The sequence below is a fragment of the Archocentrus centrarchus genome, chromosome 22 (assembly GCF_007364275.1).
Source record: "Archocentrus centrarchus isolate MPI-CPG fArcCen1 chromosome 22, fArcCen1, whole genome shotgun sequence".
NCBI classification, from domain to species: domain Eukaryota; kingdom Metazoa; phylum Chordata; class Actinopteri; order Cichliformes; family Cichlidae; genus Archocentrus; species Archocentrus centrarchus.
The window spans coordinates 8,405,774-8,423,712 of record NC_044367.1 but is presented as its reverse complement, the minus strand read 5'-3'; the positions used below and the strand labels follow the sequence as shown (position 1 = coordinate 8,423,712).

At 40.8% G+C, this 17,939-nt stretch overlaps 1 pseudogene; it reads left to right on the top strand.

Annotated features, from left to right (window-relative positions):
* Positions 1-1,665: 1,665 nt before the first annotated feature.
* LOC115772692 (neurexin-3a-like) overlaps positions 1,666-17,939 on the top strand; it is a 311,850-nt pseudogene continuing 295,576 nt past the window's right edge.

Genomic DNA, 17,939 nt, shown 5'->3' with positions numbered 1-17,939 from the left:
GCTAACTATGTAACCTTATTTCAGGGTTGTTTTTACCTCTGATTACCTATGAAATTATGCAGCTAATTGTGGGATTTTTGTGGGAGTTCAGGAGAATGAAATGGGTGGATATCAACTGCATTTATGAAACAAGCTGATTCACAGATGGTTCCTCAATGTGCACTTTATATGTGACATTCATTTTTTATCAGTACTGTCACTGTCTTGTGTTTTTTTACGTGCAGAAGAACTACTGAAATATATCAATAAAGTGTGTGTGCATTATCAGCATGAATAGAAACTTAATTATGCAATTGTATGTAACTTGAAAATATAATATTTCTACTCCATTGCATTTGTATAATTTTAGATACAAATGTATCAAGTGAAAAAAATATGTAACATTTTACTGATAACGACATTTCGTTGGTCTTGGTTAGCAGCCCAGGGAAAGTCGACCATCTTGCAAAATATGTTTTTTGGTGAATGTCAGGCTGCTGATTCAAAGATGTAAATACAATGTTGATTCCCATTTCCTGATAGGTTGCTCTGCTAGCCATCTGGTCGAGTCTATGACCTAAGTGAAAGAAATGGACCTACAGCTGATTGCACATGTCCTCACAAAAAAACAAACAACCAATAAATAAAATGAAATCCAATTAGAGTGGATGTACAGATTCCACTATCTATTGTATGATTACCATCTAAAATGTTAATTACGAATGTTAATACAGCAGCAAGTGCAAAAAGTACATTGAGGAATACAAGTAAACTTTCAAAAGCTCGCAAATCAAACATTTTTATATGGAGATTATGTCACTACTCTGTGAGTTGGTACAGTAATACATAGCTCACATTTGAACCCTATAATACCCTGTAATAAAGCTGTAGTGTGTCAGGCAGTCATGTAAAAAAACATTAAATGGAACTTATGATATGTACATACATGATGTACTTAAGTTATTTTGTACCACTGAAACTGCATATAAGCATACATGGCAACAGTATGTAACTAGAAGGTAGACATAGATCATGTGATGCTATGCAGAAAAGGTCCACTCCAGGATGTGTGCTGTTTTAGTATTAAAATGAGTGCTGATGGACCCACTGTAATCCTTTGCCTCTTGTTTTCTGACAGTGATGGAACTGCAAGAAGCCAGTGGATCCCGTGTCACCGCCACTTCCCAGCGGACAAAATGAAGGAGGAAATTCCACTCACACTGATAGCCAGAAAAGTCTATTCCATCAGACTTTGCACCACAAGTCTTGATTTCATGTGGTCTGAAGAGTAGGAAATCATATTAAAGCCTCGCCTCCTCCTTCTGTCAGCCCTCTCTTTAACCCTTAAAAGGACAACAATCATTCCTCTACACACTGCCCTGCAACTTTGGGAAAATTTATTGTGATTTACTTTATGACTGTTAACTACAACGACTGTTCTCCCGCTATTGCCCTTTCCCACTTTTAAAAACATATTTTTTTATAAATATATCTATATACATATTGTGGATATAACTGTGGAACACTGAAATCCCTTCTAGACGCCCTAAGATTTGAAGCTAATTGAACTCTCCTCAGACACTTTTTTGGATTAATACATTATTTACAGGTATGGATCTTGTAGGTTTTTCTATCAGGCTCCAAGTGTTCCTCAGCACATGTCTGGGATTGGAATTTTTAGGTACACCAGGTCAGTGGGCACGCTACCTCCGCTGGGATGCCAGCACCCGCGGTGACCTCAGCTTCCAGTTTAAGACAGAGGCCTCAGAGGCACTGTTGCTGTACTTTGACGATGGAGGTTACTGTGACTTTCTACAGCTCTCGGTGGAGGAGGGACTACTGCGGCTGCGCTTCAGCATCGACTGTGCTGAGACCACCATAATGTCTGACAGACGTGTAGATGATGGCAGCTGGCACTTTGCCACCCTGAGCAGGTATAACCTGCGCACAGTGCTGGTGCTGGATGGCCAGGCCAAAGCAGGTGAGGTGAAGCCTCAGCGTCAGTTCATGAAAATAGTCAGTGACCTGTTCCTAGGTGGAGTGCCTCAGGATATCCGCAGTGGTGCACTTACACTGCCTACGGTGCGAAACATGCAGGCCTTCAGTGGCACAATCACAGACCTCAAATATGGCATCTCACAGCCCCTGTTCCTAGGAAGCCTTAATGTGCCCCTGGAGTCGGAAGGATGGTGCACCGTGAACCCGTGCGAGAATGGTGGAATGTGCACGGTGGTGGATGGACAACCGTTTTGTGACTGCTCCAAAACAGAATACAAAGGCCGTTTCTGCAGTGAAGGTAACACAAACCTATAAAGCTTCATACTATGCTGCTATTTATCCTGAAACATTAAGCAGTACTCCATTAAACACTAATTCACTTCAAATTTACACGGAGCTTTTTAACCTCTTAACATCCAACCAGTTTGCAGTGACCTCTGTAGGGTTAGGATTAGGTTCTCATCTACGCCTGCCCAAATGTAAAATATGTAACAGAAGAACTGTAACAAGACTTGATCTGAAAGGTCTTCAAACAACTTCTAGTTTCTGAAACTATGCTTGTGCCTGTGTTAGCATGTGGCAAAAATGCCGTGTAACCCTACTCTTACCCTTAAGGGGTTTGGCAGGAACTTGGCGGCTGCTAAGAGGTAAAATAGAATTAGCTGAAATAAGAATTGGCTTCTTTAATATCTGGAGAGCTGCTTCACTTCACTTGGTGCATTATATAGCTGATTTTCCCTGTCTAGTTTAAATGAATTCTTCATTTGCAAGAATGTTAAAAAAAAACAAGTCATGACCTTGAAGGTTTTGACCTTTTTCACATAATTTGACTCCTTATTTTTTTTTCAATCTTTCTCAGCTAAGGATTGTTTCTGCTATCGCACCAGGTATCTGGGGGACTGTGTGTGTGTGTGTGTGTGTGTGTGTGTGTGTGCGCGCGCTCGCCTGTGTGACTGAGCTGTAAAATCCGAAATCTAATCTAACCAGTTAGTCGGTGAAGCACAGGTTAATGGCATTAGCCCTGCAGGCAGCGATAAGGATGCCTTTACAGTGAATGGGGCCTCCTGAGCCCCTTTTCTTCACCCAGTCACAAGATGGCAGGTGTTTTATATCACATCCTTTTGTGCTGAGAATTTTGCTAGCACTGTGTTTCAATTGCTCTACAGTTGTGTATAGCCAGAGTGAAATTGATTTCTATTAAAAGAAAGCCCTTTACTCATTTCCCCCATGTATTTCTTCTCTACAGGCCAAATAAAAGGCACTTTGATTTGCTTTATGTAGAAACTTGGACTTCCTGTCATTTGATAAATCCTGAGCCCAGAAAATTCTCCTTTTTTGTTTTGGTAATTGGGAACAGTGCCATCAGCACATGAAATGGATCCAGGCACCTCTGCTTTTTTATGTGCTCTGAAAACTCTTTCCATGTATTTAATTATTCACAATCAATACACATTTGTCAGGCCTTCTAAACCAGCAGCCTCCAGCTGCTAAGGAGACACAATAATCTGACTCCTTATAAAATAATCAATACCACTTAGATGAAAAAGTCCCTGAACTCTTTTTTTTCTGTTTAATTAATTTGCATCAGAGGTCATTTGAATACATTTATTCTTCCATTTTTCCTCCATTTTTCTTTGACTTTGGTGTGCTTCTCTTAACCCCTCACAAATATGGAATTTACATCCCATCTGGGTTGATGCCACATCCACAGCACACACACAAAAGGCCGGGGAATCTGGAATTTAAAGATTAGAGTCTTTTAATCTGTCTCCGAGGTAGGGGGAGGTGTCAGGGCTTTTCCTTTTCTCTATGTCTGCTCTATGAGCTGCTTTGCCTTTGCTCAGCTGATTGAAGTGAGGCATAGAGCTCACACAGAGGGAAGAAGTGTTTATGTGTTCATTCTTGTCTTTTGGTTGCCTTTGAGAACTGGAGAAGACAACTTGATGTGAAATGTGTTAAAGAAAATCTGCTAGCTCAGCAGAGCGGAGGACTACCTATTTAAGAGGGGGAGCCACACTTTCTCTGTACTGCCCTGTCTGCTCCCAGTACTAGTCAAATACATGAGAGAGTTATGTTAGTAATAGTACTGTGTATCCTGTTATTAGATCTGTTATTTGCTTTGGTCTTTTAGTCTTTAGAAGATTTCTAAAATTGCTAACTAGGATATTTGGCCAGAGGATTGTGCTCTCTGAGAGTCCATTTAGTTATTGTTTTTAGTCTCTATAGCCTTATTGCTTGCATTTATTTGAATCTTTTGGACATCACTACAAACCAAAACAGGTCTAATAGCATTCCAAGGAGGGAACTTGAGACCTTAGTCTGATGGAGGAAGTATTTGTCCAAATGTGTCCTGTATTTAGACTGATTTATTGGAAATAAGATGGATACGTGTTGCAAACTAAAATGAGATTCATGACATCAGCAGCTTATATGGCTGACTGAGAGTTTTTAACCTGGTTAACATCCACCACCTGTCATGATTGACACAGTCAGTTTGATTTGATTCGATTCAAGAAAAAGGCTGAAATTTCAGCATAAGAAGGGCAGGTCAGAGAAGTCATCGGGTTCTTTAGGGCATGATGGTTTTACTTTGCTTGTGCTTAGCAATAATTAGGCTAACAACAAGAAAGTCCATCCTGAGGGTGGAGACTATGGACAACTGTATATCCTCTGCAGGTATTGAATGTAATATTAGCAGGATTAGCATTTATTATAGATTTGTGTTTTGGAAAGTTTGACTGATTCCATGTTACCTGATAGTGGAGTATTCTGAGGTTACTGAAACAATAGAATTAATTCTGTGGGTCCAGTGAAGTCATGTGACCTTATCAGTCATGTGATGTGAGTACAGGTTTTTCTTAACCTTCTGTAATGTAGTCTTATACAGTGGTGGCCAAAGGTCCAAATAATGAGGTCAGTATATGTATAACTAATTGCTGTGAGCCAAACTCAGGCTTCACACTGCTCCAAACACTCAGACAGTTTTCGTTCCTCTGTATTATGCTATATGGTCATCTCAAGCACACGGCTCTTAACTGTGAGCACCAAATCCCCTTTCACCTGCTGTTCAAATCTTCTGTTTTTGAGGGTTAGTAGTAAATGGATTGGTACTTATATAGCACTTCTCTACTCTAAATGAGCACTTAAAGCAAGAAGCAGCCAATCACAACAAAGTTTGCTTAAAGGGACGGTGGCCTTAACCCTTTATAGCACTCACTGAAATACTTTGAAATTCAAAATTTCAACCTTAGTGTTACTGGAAGACATAAGACCTAATTACTTTTTAATTACTTTTTCAAAATGTTTCATTTCAGAAAACAAAGTCGGTGAAGTTACAACATTTGGTTCCTTGCCTACAAGTGGTCAAAAAAAAAAAAAAAAAAATTCCAAGAATTGTACATATAATAAATACAAGAAAAACATATATGGTGAAAGTGTTTTAGAACATTACAGCAGATTAATTAGAACATCACATTTTAGAACATTACAACATACACATTATAACATTAGGCCATTTCTTCATGACCACATGCTACTTAAGCTCGCTGAGGCAAAGGAGGGGTGCCATATATGAAGTGGAGGAAATTACCAAAAATAATCACTTGCCCTATAAAAGGTTAAGGGAGATAAGTTAAAAAAGCTTGGTTCAGACAGAGGATGAACTGACCCTATGTTGAAACTACTCTAGCCCTTTCATGCATAGTGGTCACTACAGTGGACAGCTGTTCAAAGCTGTTCTCTTGTTTATGTGTTTTGTTGTTACAGTTGCATATCAGTCAACACAGTGGATGCTTGTGCATCATCCCATACACTGCTACCGATTGGCCAATCATGGGGAGTTGTTTATTTAATTTTCATTTGTTATTTGAATGTCATTACCAGAATCAGAATTAGTCAATATTAGCAATAGTGACAGTCAATCTGAGGATGCAATATCATTTTCTGTTATTGGTGTGTTAAATACATATTTCTCTGGTTGAAAAGTCAAATGCATGGATTCCAGCTGACTGGACATATTTGTAACTCCATGAAAAATAGGTTCATAAACAAAATTTTAATTGCATTCTTTTTCTTGCCTATAGAGAAATAAAAACATTCAGGAAAAAGAAATCTTGCCTGAGGTTCTCATAATTCATGCATCAGAGGGCTAGAGTTTCCAAGACTTAAAATATGGAGTTGGGAATGAGCTTCCCTCCTATAAATGTCATGTTTATATCTTTACAAGGCACCTCTACTATAACACTGTATGGGTGACCAGAGGAATTTTGACCTGAGGACCACTTAAATTTTTAAGACTCATCCACTGTGTAACACAAATATCCACAGCTAATTCTCCACATCATATGCAATGCAAAAAAACTGAAATAAAATAAAAATCTAATTAAAAAACCTTCAGTGTAGTGGAAACCCGTAGGCTTACCACTACAGAAGATTCTATTTACAGCACACAATATTACACATGATCGTTCTTAACACATATTTTCACACATGACTAATGTTTTGGACTCACTGAGTCCAAAACATGTCCTACCTGTCCTGGCTCTCTCATCCTCTCATGGTTCTCTCCTCAAAGTACACACACATGCACACGCACGCACGCACGCACACACGCACACACACTCTCCTTACAACCTTCTGTCTACTGACCCTTGTAGGCTGATAGGCTGCTTTTCCCAACCTTGATATGCAGCCTCCACGCTGGGACCCATTCCCATTGTTGATTTATGTCTGGCTCTCCCTCTTTTGCCTATCTGCCTGGCTGCCTCCTGCAAAGCAGTGATAGGTGAGGGAGGCAGGGGACTCAAGCAAACCAGAGAGAATTTAGATCGGTTTTTGTTAAGGGATAAATGACATGCTTAATGAAGCTGGCAGGTGTGAACTGGTGGATTGGCTGCTTTCTGAATACATTATGAAGAGAAAATTATATCTAACTGAAAATAACAAATATGAGTTTCAGTATGTATTCTACATTTCTTTTTCTAAAACATGAAAATTATGCAGCAACAATGAATAATGTGATAGTAACATACAACTATAAAGAATCTGCTGTGTTTTTATGTAGATATCAGAAAACAATCTACTTTTATTTGTGTTTCTGCCTTTCATTCTCATTCTGCTGTGTCTTTATGTGTTATGAACCATCCCCTGCAGGAGGAGAAGTAGTAGTTAGCAAACCAGTTTACACATACTTGTATACTTGATCCACCTTGCACTTCCCTTGGGAAGGTAACACACTGACTGCAAAGATGAAATGATGTATATGGTCACATTTTAAAAAAATCTCAAAATTAAATATTAGTTTAGTTTAGTTCTAGCAAAAGACCAACGGAGTTCTTGCATTGCAGTGACAAAAAACAAAACCAAAAAAAAAAAAAAATGTGCAAAAGGTTTCCGAGTAAAGTGTGATGAGCAAATTGGCATCTTTCCAGTGTGGCTCCCTCTCTAACAAATCTCAGCGCAGTAACAAGTAACAGTGATTTCATTATCCAGCCATTGAGTTACCAGTTGTATGCCACTGAACCTCAACATGAACAGATGGCTTCAGCTGCCCTTCCTAGCTGCTTCTCCAGCTGCCCATGTGTTCGTATAAACATGAACCATTGCTGCTGGTGGAATCAGTTAGTGAGAAGCTTTTATGGCAGTTCAAATGATGTTGAAACAATAAAGCCTTCAGCACTGTGATGACTGATAACATTCATGTGCTGGTTTACTTTCTATAGTTCCAATTTACAGAAAAAAAAAATCTGAAAAGTCAGCAGGGATGAAAGAAAGCAGATTTTGAAATGCCTCATTAATCACCGTGCTCTCCCACTTTTTCCTGCACGCCATAAATTATCCCTTTAAGTAATCTACTTTGAGCTCTAATTCCCTCCTATCCTCACCTCACCTTTTGGGTACAGAATTAAAAGTGTCATAACATTACTTGTAGCTACAATATTTATCCACTGATGAATAAATAAGTTTGTCAAAATCCTGGTGAATCAATGTTCAGTAAGTAAGTAATTTATAAAGAGGAATTTCTAAAGGTCCCTGATTCAGTAATTGTATTGAATTAAATGTTAGAAGGCTCCCACTGGACATTGTATCGGTGAGTGTTTGGCTGGTTTGTTGACTGGAATCTTTATTAAATATTAATGTGTTCACCTCTCTCTCTCTCTCTCTCTCTCTCTCCACACACACACACACACACACACACACACACACACACACACACACACACACACACACACACACACACACACACACACACACACACACACACACACACACACACAGGCATGCACAAAACCCAAAATGGGCCTAGGGAAAGGAAAATATGAAAGGAAAATGACGGTGATAGGGCATGTTGTGAATTCTTTGCATGTACTTTGGATGTGTTATGATTTTAATTCTTACGTGAACCTCTTTCAGAAGGTGGAGGAATACTATGTAACTGGAAAACATGTTGAACTAGAAGGTCAATGGTTTCAGTGGAAGTTGAAAGTTTGTTTGTTTTTCCATTAGAGGAGGCAAGACCAATGACAAAATCTAGGGCCATGGCCATGTGAGACCATGGCTAAAGTAACTGCTGGAGGTTGGGAGCTGCTCTTACTTCTGGCACAGGTTGAGCAAGTGGCCACATATTCTTTAACATCTCTGTCTAAGATGACCACCAGAAGTAACACCTTAGAAAGCGTGTCATGTAACACTGTGTGGCAGGCAGGATAGGACCCCAAAATGCAGACTCTGGAAATGAGACGTAAACTCAAAAGCACAGCATTATTGCTGGAAACTAAATTATGAACGAGGAGCAGACCAGGAACTAAATACACTGGGAGCACTAACTACGAGGAGAACGTCAGAGACAAACACACAACGAGGAGAGCTGACAACAATGATGCAAGAAAGGACACGGGGAAAACTGAGGGATAATCAGGGTACGGACACCAGGTGGGGAGCACAACTGAACATAATCAGAGAAATGAGACCAGAAGTAAAACTAAACTCAGAGGACAAGAGACCAAGTCTGACAAAGTAAAACAGGAAACACGGAGACAAGAATGCAGACTTGACACAGGAGGAAAAACAAAACAAGAGACCTCAAGAGTCCAAACGGACAATTAAGGTGGCCTGTCTGGCCATGGGAGGAGGCTAGCTGGGCTAAACAGTTCTGGAGGCTGGCTGCGGGGCCAGCAGCGTAGATGGACAAACTCGGGAGACTCGTCGTGGGTTCAGCGGTGCAGACGAAGCAGTTCTAGAGGCTAGCTGCAGGGCCAGCGACAAAGGCGAATCAGTTCAGGGGGCCGGTTGCAGAGACAGTGGCAACGGTGATGAAGGTGATGGAGGATGGCCACGTGGCCAGCGGCACTGATGGAGCAATTCAGGGGGCTGGCTGCGAGGTAGCTGGGTGCCATTCCATTTAAAACTTTAAAAGTAAGTAAAAGAATCTTAAAATCAATATGAAATTGGACAGGGAGCCAGTGTAAACCTGCTAAAACTGGAGTGATGTGATCATGCCTTCTAGTACCCGTCATACTGTCATGTAACAGGACCATGACAAAAAATTTTTTTGACTTACCCTGAGTTAGCAGGTGAACTTGACAAAGTGGACCCAGTGAATAAGCCATGAGTGCACAGATGAGGGGATGCACAGTTGTCATAGGGGCCATTGCCAGGGTCTGGTTCATTTTAGAATGCCTGATGGATAAAAGTTTCATTCTCTGGAACAGGTAGGAGAGTTTTTTTATTGTCAATTCATACAATAAATGCCTGCTCAGCCCCCTCCAATCACTGTCTTCAGTTCTCTAAGGCTGACTTCACTGCCAGCCACTAATGTTGTAATTCTGTTAATTGGAAATCAGACATTGGGTAATGAAGGCACAGAACTAGAACTTACCATCTGGGCCTGACTGCTGAGATATGACTGTGCCCACTGTGCCCACCCCTGAGGCATTTACCTCCATAATGAATTGCAACTTGGGATAAGCTTGAACCAGAACTGATGCCATGTTGAATTTATTCTTCAGTTTCTGGAAAGCTGATGAAATGTCAATAGAAATAAGCAAATCCTAAGAACAGCTGCAGTTACTTTCTGGAAGTAGGAGTCAGCCATTCTACTCCTGCTTTTATCTTCTCTGGTTAAGTCTTTATCTACCCACCCTCAAATGCATATCCCAGAAAGATTACTAAAGGAACATAAACTCAGACTTCTCTAATTTTACATGCAGTTTATTTTCTAGGAGGCGCAGTAGGATCTTTCTGACATGGCAATGGTGCTCCTAGTGGCTGCTGGAAAAGATTAAGATGCATCCAAACAGACAAAAACAAATCAGAGCTTGAAAAATGGCAGATACATTGGTCAGGGCAAAAGGCACAACTAGGCATTTGGGATGGCCAAGTGGGGGTGGTAAAAGTGGTTTCCCACACCTTCTTAAATTCTGACAAGGTGGTAAGCATTACATAGCTCTAACTTGGTGAAGATAGTGTCATTATGAGTGCCAGTTTAGCTCAGTGGGTGTGCAGGTGCACATATGTCCTAGGGTCACAATACAGCAGCCCAGGTTTGAGTCCAACCTGCAGCCCTTTGCTGGGTTTTTTCCTTCTCTGTCTGCCCTTTGCTGGTACATTGTCAAATAAAGGCAAAAAGCCCTAAAATAAAATCTGGAAAAGATAATGGCATTAATGGTTATTTAGTTCAAACCACAGTAATCAGTCCAGGGTCTGAGACTCGTTTTGTCAACAAAGAGCTGACAAACCAGCACCTATTGGTGATGAAGATGGACAAATGATTCAGGCTACCAGAGACTCACAAATGTGATTTTCCATAGCATCTCTTTCTGGGTGGGACAGGTTGTAGAGGCCACTGTTAGGTAGTAGAGCTCCAAGAAGAAACTCAATAGTGGAGTCATAAGAGACACTGCTTTGTCCTTGTGCTTTGCTGAAAACTTGTTGCAGATCATGACAGAGGGACAGAGGAGAGGTCAGGTGAGTACAGCTCAAGATTTTCAGGTGAAGTATTAGCAGGTGGTAAGGCTGATTGCAAGAGGTTAGGCAGGCAAAATAAACTCCAGCTTTCAATGTGTTTCTCTGACCACTTGATGTGAGAACTGTGTTTTTCTACCCAATGCCTAAGGTAATTGGAGTCTGTGGTGCAGAAAAAATGTAAAACTCAGGTTACTCATGATGGTTTCTGGAAATGATGAGTTGGACAGATCATGTTTGATGAGTAATGGAGGACAAGACTTGATCATTACGTGCAGACACAGAAAGAGGTGAGATGAGCATAGTGGGAATTTTGAGTTGTGGTGCTTGGTGGGTTCCAAGAAGATTGTCTTCTGTGTCAGAGTCTTTTAGAGCTTGCAAAGCCAAAGAGTCTTGATTAACACAGAGCACAGGACACTGAAGGAGCCACCCAGCAGTATTACTGGTGGGTGGGAACTTTTGGCCACACCGGACAAGATGCATTAAAATTTCCAGTTTTGGTCAATACAGACATTCCCTGGCTTCCATTCTCTTCTGCCATTTCTCTGGGGTTAGGCAAGTTCTCTCCAGCTGCATTGGCTCATCAGAATTCTCCCTGGAAGAGTGTGACATGCCAGACTTGGAAATGAAAAGGAGAGGGGAACGAACCACGGAAGTAGGTGCTGAACCGCATATTGAGACCTGCCAGGATTTGTAGTTCTTTTCTCAATTTTGTTCACAAAGCCAGTTATCAATTCTAACAGCCAAGGATGAAGCCATTGATGAAGCCATTTCTTCACCTAATCATTTAATGAGTGAATGAAGGCCCCTTGTAATTTTTGGAATTTCACCCACTCTCTGCTGCCAAGGGCTGGAATTATATTGAAAATTCTGCAACACCCTTATTGAGTTGTTTTATATTCAAGATAAGGTAATAAAACTCCTTAATAAACTTAGCAAACAGACGAGTCTCAATTGAATTTGTGAGGAAAAACTATGTCGAAGTGGGAGGAGATCTCAGGGCAGATCCAGGACACACTGTAAATATTATGTCTCTGAGCTTGCTTGGGAACACCTTGGGGTGGTTGTGGAAAAGGAGGTCCAATCATCTGTGCTTACACTGCCGTCATGATCCTGAGCAGAGAGAAGTGGGGTGGATATCTTCATATGCATTCATGTGACTGATCAGTAACTTTATTATATAAGAGTATAATATAATACATAAGAATAAGGAAAGGATTAAGCCCTGTATGTAGTGTGATGACACACATACACTCCTTTATTGATTTTCTTTTCCTTTATGTCGCTGTCTTTATCCCTGTTTTATTTTTTCATGAATGTGTATAAATCTAAGCACACACACTTCCTGATTACCATTGGATCAGCTTGCTTCACATTGGAGCACGGTTGACAGTCTTCAGTTTAAACCTAATTAATATCTAATGCATATCAGATTGACTTCCATCTGTCTGTGTTCATGTTGACGCTAACATGCCCAATTAGTCCATGCTAAGAGCATTTAATGCATCACCAGTCAGTTACAGTTACACTACTACTTAATCAAATGAATAAGGCCTCATATTCTTCAGCAATCAAACAACAGATTTTTTTTTTTTTTTAAATGAACATTGTTTTTCTGCTTACTAAGGCTATGAGGTGCTTAGGAATAAACTTTCAGTATCTACATGGATATTAAAATCACCCACTATCTAAATCAGATAAAAGTCTAAGATATCAGATCAGAAGCCTTAGTAAGGGCCAGGTGAGCAAATAAAACTCACCTGGCCCTTGTCTATTAGGGTAGACAAGGCTAAGAATCAGGCTTCCAAATTAATTTAAACTCTGTCTGGTTAATTAATAAGCTAGAATTGAAGATTGCTGCTACTCCTCTTTGTACTTTGAGGATTCTGACTTGATCAACATATTGCTGTGTGGTGCCTTACAGAAACCTGCTGGAACCAGGTTTCTGTAAGGCACCACATAGCAATATGTTGATCAATTATTAAATAATTTACTAACAGGGCAGCACGGTGGAATGGTGGTTAGCGCTGCTGCCTCACAGCAAGAAGGTCCTGAGTTTGAATCCACCTTGTCCCGGGCCTTTCTGTGTGGGTTTTCTCCGGGTGCTCCGGTTTCCTCCCACAGTCCAAGGACATGCAATTAGTGGGGGTTAGGTTAATTGATGATTCTAAATTGCCCATAGGTGTGAATGGTTGTCTGTGTTTCTATGTTAGGCTGGCAACCTGTGCAGGGTGTGCCCTGTGACAGCTGGGATAGGCTCCTAGGACCCAGAACAGGATAAGTGGAAGAGAATGGATGGACTTAGAGAGAGACCTAAAGTTTAATAAACCACATTTAACAATTTTACTCTTTGGTGCAGCTGGGGATGCTATATTTTTCTTTTTTCTTTTTTTTCTTTTGCCTAAATAATTTTTCCTGATTTTTGGATTGTTTTTTGATGGTCTGGGGGCAGACGTTAGGAGCTCTCTGGCTTTAACATTTGAGGTTTTCATTCTTTTGTTGCATGTCTTTATGATATAGCAACAGTATGTTGACACTGAACAAATGAGGTAATGTGCCTTCAACATAAATGTGCGAGAAGAATTTTTATTTGTGCTGAACATTTCTCTTTGGATTTCATATAGTGGTTGTGAATCAAGCCCATTGCTGCTGCTTTGACTGCTCCTTGACACAACATTCTGAATGATAAAGAACATGCAAATGGCTGTGCATACTGCCAGCCCTCTGTATGAACTATGTGTGTAATCATTTGCATGACATTCAACATGCAAGAAATAAGTGTGTTTCTAACACTGCCTTTGCTTGTTTTCTCTGTCTCCTCTTTTACTCCAGAGATCAACAGCAACAACATGCCAGGTGAGTTTCAGTAAAAAAATCTCAGATAAAAGATATTTGATATCCAGACATTCAAGAGCTGTACAAACAGAAATATGGACTTGCTGATGAAGTGAAGCTACTGTTCCAACTTGATGATTCGCTGCTGTATTCTTGTCCATGCTTTAACATAATACACATTGTATAGCTGAAATGGGATATTTTGTACACAAAGAGTCTGTATATACAGGCAAAGGACAAATTAAAGGAAAAACCTGAACAACTGCTCCTTACAAGTGAAAGGATCTGCAAGCTCTATTATGCTGTGGGTATTTATTTGCTATTTTGATGGCATTTTAGATTAATTAATAGTTCAGCACAAGCCATACTTTGCAACAGAGGGCTCAGAATCATAGGTATGGCATCAAGTTTTTTTTTCTTTTTTTTTAATGCAGACTAGCTGGAAATGGTGAACACTTGAAGAATCAGTGCTTAGGTGTACTGTGGTGGCTCAGCACTTTGTTATGACACTTTATGTTGGTTTTTCCTTTAATTAGTCAAACATATGTAGATGGTAGATTTGTCTTTTATTTACAAATGTCTACTGTAAGCATCCTGGCTTTAGGATCATTTCTACATACCAGACTCTTGTGTGTCAGTAGGACAGTCTGTCTGTGTCTTCATAACTGACAGAAGCAAAAGCAGGCAGTGTTCACTGTTACAGATTACTTTCCTCAAACTATTTTTAATTTTTAAATTGGGAGCTGAAATGATATTCAAATGTTTGCCTGAAAACAAGGAATTTATTGGAGCATTACAGTAACTGTTAAGTTATCTAAAAGAACAAATTAGATTGCAAATTGACACCATCTTTACATAAGTCAGCAAATATTAAATTGATGAAATTCACCAGTTCACATGGACTACAACTTCATGGGCCACTTAGAGAGTATTCTAATTGGGCAGCCCTCAATAGGCTGTGTAAATACATTATATTGCCAAAAGTATTCGCTTGTCTGCATTCACACACATTTGAACTTGAGTGGCATCTCATGCCATGATGATTGATATGATTTCAGCCCACCCTTTTCAGTTATAACTGCTTCAACTCTTCCAGGAAGGCATTCCACAAGGTTTAGGAGTGTTTATGGGAATTTATGACCATTCTTCCAGAAGTGCATGTGTGAGGTCAGACACTGATGCTGGATCAGAAGGTCTGGCTCACAGTTTCTGCTCTAATTCATCCCAAAGGTGTTCTATCAGGTTGAGGTCAGGACTCTGTGCAGGTCAGTCAAGTTCTTCCACACCAAACTTGCTCATCCATGTCTTTATGGACCTGCTTTTTGCACTGGTGTGCAGGAATGTTGGAACAGGACGGCGCCATCCCCAAACTGTTTCCACAAACTTGGGAGCATGAAATTGTCCAAAATGTCTTGGTATGCTAAAGCATTAAGAGCTCCTTTCATCAGAACTAACGGGCTGAGCCCAGCTCCTGAAAGACAGCCCCACACCATAATCCCCCCTCCACCAAACTTCACACTTGACACAGTGCAGTCAGACAAGTACCGTTCCCCTGGCAACCACCAAACCCAGACTCGTCCATCAGATTGCCAGATGAAAAAGCATGATTCATCACTTAAGTCTCCACTGCTCTAGAGTCCAGTGGCGGCATGCTCCACACCGCTGTATCTGATGCTTTGCATTGTTCTTGGTGATGTAATGCTTGGATGCAGCTGCTCAACCATGGAAACCCATTCCATGAAGCTCTCTACACACTGTTCTTGAGCTACTCTGAAGTTTGAAGGTTTGTAGCGATTGACTCTGCAGAAAGTTGGTGACCTCTGTGCATCCGCTGACCCAACTCTGTGATTTTACATGGCTGACCACTTTGTGGCTGAGTTGCTTTAGCTCTCAGTCGCTTCTACTTTGTCATAATACCACAGTTGACTGTGGAATATTTAGTAGTGAGGACATTTCATGACTGGACTTGTTGCACAGGTGGCATCCTATCACGGTTCAACGCTGGAATTCACTGAGCTCCTGAGAGCGACTCATTCTTTCACAAATGTTTGTAGAAGCAGTCTGCATGCGTAGGTGCTTTGTTTATACACCTGTGATTGGAACACCTGAATTCAAAGATTTGGATGGGTGAGTAAATATTTTTGGCAATATAGTGTGAGCAAATGTGTGTTAGCAAGGTAGAAATAAAATTAAAAAGCTGAAAAAAAATGTTATAATCTGTTTTTCCTGCCTCAAGCGGCCAAATAATAAAGCACAGTTATCACACGTATAAGTCCATACAGCAGGTCAGTTGAGCTCTGGTATTAAACTTAAGTAGAGATGAGCTTTTTCATGTGTGATACTTCTTATGAGGAAGCCTCCTGCTCAGGCCCAGGATGCTTTGCACACTTGTGTGATTCGATGTCATGTTTTTCTTCCTGGGTAAAAACATGAATCATCACAATACCAAAGAGTATTGAAACTAAGTGTTCTCTTTGCTGAAATGTTCTCTTTCACTCTTTCCCTCCCCTCTCTTTTATCTCTCCTATTTTCTTAAGGCCTTGCACATATGATGGCCGAGCAAGGTATGCCTCTCTTTACTTCTTTTCTACCAAGTCTTTTTTTTAAACTTTGGTTGTTATGTTGTGGTGTGTTGGTGTGGCAGTTTTACGTGGTGTTTCTGGAAAATTATTTTATTCCTTGCTGAATTTGTAAGTTTGTTCACTTACAGAGAAATCAACAGTCTCTAATTTTTTATAGCAGTTTCATTTTAATTCAGTTCAATTCAGTTCAATTTTATTTACATAGCGTCAAATCACAACAGCTTTATGTTGTAAAGCCCCAACAATAATTACAGAGAAAACCCAACAGTCAAAATGACCTGCTATGAGCAAGCACTTGGTGACAGTGGGAAGGAAAACTCCCCTTTTAACAGGAAGAAACCTCTGGGAGAACAAGGCTCAGGGAGGGGCAGCTATCTGCCATGACCAGTTGGGGCTGAGGGGCGAGACAGGACCAAAGACATGCTGTGGAAGAGAGCCAGAAATTAATACTAACAAATGATTAAATGCAGAGTGGTGTATAAACAGAATAAACAGAGGTGAATGAAAAGAAACACTCAGTGCATCATGGGACCCCCCCAGCAGACTAGGCCTATTGCAGCATAACTATGGGATGGTTCAGGGACACCTGATCCAGCCCTAACTATAAGCTTGATCAAAAAGGAAAGTTTTAAGCCTAATCTTAAAAATAGAGAGGGTGTCTGCCTCCTGAGTCCAAACTGGGAGCTGGTTCCACAGAAGAGGCGCCTGAAAGCTGAAGGCTCTGCCTCCCATTCTACTCTTAAGTATCCTAGGAACCACAAGTAAGCCAGCAGTCTGAGAGTGAAGTGCTCTATTGCGAAGTGCTCTATTGGGGTGATACAGTTCTATGAGGTCTTTAAGATAAGGTAAGGGGGGCCTGATTATTCAAGACCTTGTATGTGAGAAGAAGGATTTTAAATTCTATTCTGGATTTAACAGGGAGCCAATGAAGAGAAGCCAATATGGGAGAAAATGGTCTCTCTTTCTGTGTCAGTACTCTAGCTGCAGCATTTTGGATAATTTGGGTCATTTTAATGGAGAGAAAGAGAATAACTTCTCTGTAAATCTCCATCTTACCATTGTGAAGGGGTTTGTGTGTACCATGGGACAATTTTGTTGGGGGGGTTTGCCCTCTGGTTGGGCCACCCAAGGCAAATTGGTCCTGGGTGCGGGGCCAGATGAAGAACAATTGAGATGACCCCATGACAGACAAAAATCAAGGGAACAGTTCACCCAGCCTATCAGGCACTCTCCCTCAAGCACCCTCCCAGGGTGCTTGAGGGAGAGTGCCTGATAGGCTGGGCCCTGTTTTTCTGCTAAGGGTACAGGACGACTTCACAGCATTCAAGGGCCAATGGATGAAGCCTTGTCCCATAAAATCTTGGACAAGAACCTCCTTCCCTCAGCCAGAACACTGAAGATGGGTTGTAGATGGGTCTTACAGCATGACAATGTCCCAAAGCATACTGACAAGGCAAAAAAGGAGTGGTTAAAGAAGAAGCACATTAAGGTCATGGAGTGGCCTAGCCAGTCTCCAAACTTCAATCCTACAGAAAAGCTTCGAATTGCCAAGTGGCAGCCAAGAAACCTAAAGGATTTAGAAAG